Genomic DNA, 6,096 nt, shown 5'->3' on the forward strand with positions numbered 1-6,096 from the left:
AGGTCTGGTCCTCAGATCAGACCACCCTAAGGCTTAGCAGGCCATCATCAGAAATTCTGCTGGGGAGGCACAGCTTGGGTGTGACTGAAGATGTATTCATAGAGAAATGTCTTGTCCTGGGAAGTACTGCCCATGAGTCACATAGATTGGTGTCAATTCTCAGGATCTGTTTGATGAAGGAAATTGACACCCATTGATGTCACTGATGACAAAGATTCAGAGCATCTTTACCTAAAGCCCATCCCCCATTTGCCCTTACAGGGAGTTGTCACATGACCCCAGACCTTGAGGTACCCCTGAGTGCTGCATTCTGGGCGGGGAGGGAGGTTTGGTGTTGACTGTGTATCACTGTGCTGGTTGGGGCCACAGTGAAACTTCCTCTGCAGAGTCCTGTGCAAAAACCTGCAGGTGTGAGAAGGGGCAACACACTTCCACTATACCAGAAGACTCCAGTGTGACAGCTAAATCGAGTCACCACTGTGGTAGCCTCTGCCCACCTCATTCCTCAAAGTGCAACAGGACTGGGAGATTATAGTGATCACCCAGGACCCCATCCAATTTCCCAGAAGATGGAAAGGAAGGGAGTCCCCTAACACTGTGGGTTGAGAGACAGAGAGAGACAGAAAGTAAGCCTGTTAAACACAGAAGTAGAGAGAATGAGAGGCAGAGATTCAGGAATACAGTCAGATCAAAACTAAGATTCCAAAAAGAACAAAGGTTCTTTCCTCTTTCCCTCCCCATCCCTCTCTTTTTGTTCCTCTGAATCCCATATCATCTGTGTCTACCACACACTCTAGTTACTAACTACAGTTATCTACCACCCCCAAGGCTTTTAATCCAACTTTCTAAATCATTTGTTCCCTCTCCCACATTCCTTCTTCCTTTTGCCATCCCTACATTTAATCTTGGGGATTTCATTGTCTCCAGTGAACTTTCCACTATCCATTTCCTCTCACTGCTTAACTCCAATGTGTTCCTGCCCCACCTCACCTTAGATGCACAACAACATGGACACATATTTCATCGCAGCGTGGCTCAGTGGAAAGAGCCTGTGTTTGGGAATCAGAGGTTATGGGTTCAAACTCTGACTCTGGCACTTAATAATAATAATGTAATGCTGGTATTTGTTAAGCGCTTATTATGTGCAGAGAACTGTTCTAAGCTCGGGGGTAGATACAGGATAATGAGGTTGTCCCACGTGAGGCTCCGAGTTAATCCCCATTTTACAGATGAGGTAACTGAGGCACAGAGAAGTTCAGTGACTTGCCCACAGTCACACAGCTGACAAATGGCAGAGCAGGTTTCAAACCCAACCTCTGACTCCCAAACCCGAGCTCTTTCCACTGAGCCTCGCTGCTTCTCTGTGTGACTGTGGGCAAGTCACTTAACTTCTCTGTGCCTCAGTTACCTCATCTGTAAAATGGGGATTAACTGTGAGCCTCATATGGGACAACCTGATTACCCTGCATCTACCCCAGCGCTTAGAACAGTGCTCTGCACATAGCAAGTGCTTAACAAATACCAACATTATTATTATTATTATCTCATCATCTCTAGTCACTGTACAATCTCTTCCCTCACCAGCTCTGAAATTCTTCTATCAGACCACAACCTTCTCACCTGCAGTCTCTCCCACGTACACATAATGCACAAATTTCTCATGTTCCCTTATAAAGACTTTTTCATTCCTTCCAATATTTTAAAGTCATAATGCCCCATTTGATCCCTATACCAAACTACATTCTCTTACAGCATAAATTGACACCCTCATGTGTCAATCCTCTGCCCCTCTTTCAGTCTCATTTCACTAATATACAACCCTGGATCACTTCCACAGTACATTTCCCCAGCTCCTGTGCTCAAATAACACAATGAACAGTCCTGGCAAAAATCCAGAAACCTGGCTGACCTCATCCATCCCAGATTACCCTCATCTGCTTTGATTTTGTCCTCTCCTCCAACTGTCAACAATACTCCATCCTAATATTTAAGGCATTTGATAGGTGCTAACTAGGCATCAAACACTGTTCTAAACTCTGGAGTAGATATACAAAATAATCAGATTAGACACAGTCCCTGTCTCACGTGGGGTTCACAGATTTAATCCCCATTTTACAGATGAAGGAACTGAGACCCAAAGCAGAGAACTGACTTGCCTAAATTTACAAGGCAGACAAGTGGCAGAGCTGAAATTAGAACCCAGGTCCTTTGACTCCCAAGCACGTGCTGTTTCCATAAGGCTAGGCTGTTTCTCATCACTCCTTCCTCACACAAGGCCTGTCCCCCAACCTCTTAACTCTAACTCTTCCCTAATGAGCTAGGCACACTCTTTATTGATAAATTGAAAAAATCAGGTGTGAACTACCTAAAGACTTGCCCGCATCCTTTCTGATCTTCCAATTCTTGTCTCTCCCCACTTCAGTCCATACTTCATTCTGCTGCCCAGATTATCTTTCTACAGAAACGCCTTGGGCATGTCACCCCCCTCCTCAAAAATGTCCAGTGGCTGCCTATATCAACCTCTATATCAAGCAAAATCTCCTCACTATTGGCTTCAAAGCTCTCCATCACCTTGCCCCCTCCTACCTCACTTCCCTTCTCTCCTTCTACAGCCCAGCATGTAAACTGGAGAAGCAGCGTGGCTCAGTGGAAAGAGCGTGGGCTTTGGAGTCAGGGCTCATGAGTTCGAATCCCAGCTCTGCCACTTGTCGGCTGTGTGACTGTGGGCAAGTCACTTAACTTCTCTGTGCCTCAGTTCCCTCATCTGTAAAATGGGGATTAAGACTGTGAGCCCCACGTGGGACAACCTGATTCCCCTTTGTCTACCCCAGCGCTTAGAACAGTGCTTGGCACATAGTAAGCGCTTAACAAATACCAACATTATATTATAATTAAACTCCTCTCCTCTGATGCTAACCTTCTCACTGCACATCGTTCTCGCCTGTTCCTCCGTCGCCCCCTGACCCATGTCCTACCTCTGGCCTGGAATGCCCTCCCTCCTCAAATCTGCCAGACTAGCACACTTCCCCCCACTTCAAACCCTTTTGAAAGCTCACCTTCCCCAGGAGGCTTTCCCAGAGTAAGCCCCCTTCTCATCTCCTCCTCCTCCCCTCAGACTCACTTCCTCTGCTCTACCCCCGTCCCTGCCCCACAACATATGTACATATTTATTATTATTTTTATTTTATTGATAATATATATACATATAATTCTATTTATATTGATGCTATTGATGCTTGTTTATTTGTTTTTAAGTCTGTCACCCCCCTTCTAGACTGTGAGCCCATTGTTGGGCAAGGATTGTCTTTATCTGTTGCCGACTTGTATTTTCCAAGGGCTTAGTACAGTGTTCTGCACACAGTAAACTCTCAATAAATACAATTGAATGAATGAATGAATGCTCTTCTCCAGTCCCTACCTCCTCTTGTGCCCTTTCTGAGTTTCCCAATTTTCCCAGTAGTGTGTCAAGAGGACATCTCTCATCTCCTCTCAAAATCTACCCTCTCCACCAGGGTCTCTGACTTCATCTCTTCATATATTATTAATCCCATGGCCCCTGCCTACTTCCTTACCTAATCACCATCTTCAACCTTTCACTTTTCACGGGCTTCTTCCCCACTACTTTCAAGCATGCTCATGTAAGTCCTATCCTAAAGAACCCCTCCCTTTAACCACCCATAGCTCCCTCCAGTTATTGCCCCACCTCCCTCCTACCATTCTTCTCTAAACTCCTTGGTGCTGTCTCCACTTCCACTCTTCCAATTATTTCCATGATTCCCTCCAATCTGGTCCCAACCCCTTTCACTCCATGGAATCTGCCCTCTTTAAATTTCCTTATTCTTGCCCAATTTTTTGATCTTTACTTCATCCTGCTACTTTTGACACTTGGACCATCTCCTTCACCCTGAAATATTATCTATCTGTGGCTTCCCTGATGTTGTTCTTTCCTGGTTCTCCTTCTATCTCTCTAGTCCTTCTCAATCTATTTTACAGGTTCCTCCTCTGCCTCCCACCATCTGACAGTGCAGAATTTCTCAAGGCTCAGTTCTGCATCCCCTTTTATTTTTTACTTTCACCCACTACCATGGAGAACTCATTAGCTCCAACCAACAGGGTGTAAACAGATCAGCCAGGCAATCAAGAAAGGAGAGGCTCTTCTGGAGCTGAATCTCCTAGAAGAACTTTCGTTAAAGTGCAAACAGCAAGAGTCCTGCAAACAAACCTGATGGCATGATAAAAGATGGCCTTTGTGTGTGCACAGTGTGATCAGGTTAGGGGACACACGTTGGACTTTTCAGCCACACAAGCACTCAGAAGGGACCGTCACTGTCTAAAGCAGCGCATTCAAAGACTACCCATTCTTCCTCTGGTTGGGAGCTGCTTTCTTGTAAAATCCCATGTTAAGAATAATGCACTCTATATTACTTACCCCATGTTCAAACCTACATGCATGCTCAGACCTGATTCTCTAAAGATTGATCCCGTTGTTTGTTTCCAAACCAGTTCATTGCTGGAAGAAAATTCCCTAAATTCCTAACAGTGTTCCATCTATCATGCAAAGTGAAAACGTGCATTAGTGTTAGGGCAGTACTGAGTGTTCCAAGGAGAACTCTATGATCAGCTACAAGTGAGCAACTTCCACTAGGTGTCACTTCTGTTCTGAGTAACCTCACTTGTCAAAATCTCGTTTTCACCATCACATTTCGTGAGCATCACACTCTATGAATGTCTACCAATTTCCAGGCAAACACCACTATTTTAAAATCCCTCCAACTACTTTCCCATCTTTTCCCTTTCCTTGTCGCTACCTTGAATTGCACGTAGGCTGGAGATAATAGAGGTAAAAAGGAAGCAGTGTGGGCTAGTGGAGAGAGCCAGGGCCTGGGGGTCAGAAGGATGTGGGTTCTAATGCCAGCTCTACCAAATCATTGCTGTGTGATCTTGGACAAGACACTTATCTCCTCTGTGTCTACGTTTCTTCATTTGTAAAGTGGGGATATTTGTTCTCCCTCTTACTTAGACCAGCGTGGCTCAGTGGAAAGAGCCCGGGCTTGGGAGTCAGAGGTCATGGGTTCGAATCCCTGCTCCGCCACTTGTCAGCTGTGTGACTGTGGGCAAGTCACTTAACTTCTCTGTGCCTCAGTTCCCTCATCTGTAAAATGGGGATTAAAACTGTGAGCCCCATGTGGGACAACCTGATCACCCTGTATCTATCCCAGCACTTAGAACAGTGCTCTTCACATAGTAAACGCTTAACAAATGCCAACATTACTGTTATGCTGAACAGGGGCAGTGTCTGTCCTCGACTGTACTTAACCCAACACTTAGTACAGTGTTTGATAAACAGTGAGTACTTAACGAATACCATAAAAAAAGAGAAAGCATCAGTTCCAGCGGAATTAAGCAAGGGATTCAGTTCATTCCTATTGTGTTTAATCTGTCCAATTTGTTTCAATCATTCAATGTCAGTTACTCTGTCTGGCTATTTCCTTTCACTTTATTGAGGCCTCTATGTATATTGACAGAGAAAAATATATTTCATGTAATAAAGAATGAAATTTGTTATTAATTTCCTTGCCTTCCTCAGGCTCAAGCCTGAGGCAGTAACCCCTAGCTGTTTCCACCACAGAGCTAACCCCAGTCCCTACCCCAATCTTGGGTTCCCCGGGGTCCCAAATGTGGAACCTCTGCTGCTACAAAACACCCTCAAGCTTTTGCTATTATCTTCCTCATGTCCTGTCTCCCACTGCTCCTTCCCTGTTACCCAAGGTGAGCTCTTCCATACAGAGGAGTTTCGAGTTATTTCAGCCAATGCCAGCAGCTCCCTCCTCCTGTTCCTCCCCAACCTCAGGTGCCAGGAAGTCCCACACATGGAGCTGATACTCCCATGGGATGCCCCCAGGCTGATGCAAGCAATCTTCCAGGATCCCTCTCTTTTCCCCTCACCTCCCTTCATCCCCATAGCTCAGGGTGAGCTCTGTGGTACAGAAAAGGAGCTCTGACCTGTTTCCACCTTGAGCCAAAGCCCCCTCACCACATCCAGGTCCAGGTCCCCCCCTCCCAATCTACAGCACAACTCAAGGACCTCACTTGGTA

This window comes from Ornithorhynchus anatinus, chromosome 2, assembly GCF_004115215.2.
Source record: "Ornithorhynchus anatinus isolate Pmale09 chromosome 2, mOrnAna1.pri.v4, whole genome shotgun sequence".
In the NCBI taxonomy this organism is placed as follows: Eukaryota; Metazoa; Chordata; class Mammalia; order Monotremata; family Ornithorhynchidae; genus Ornithorhynchus; species Ornithorhynchus anatinus.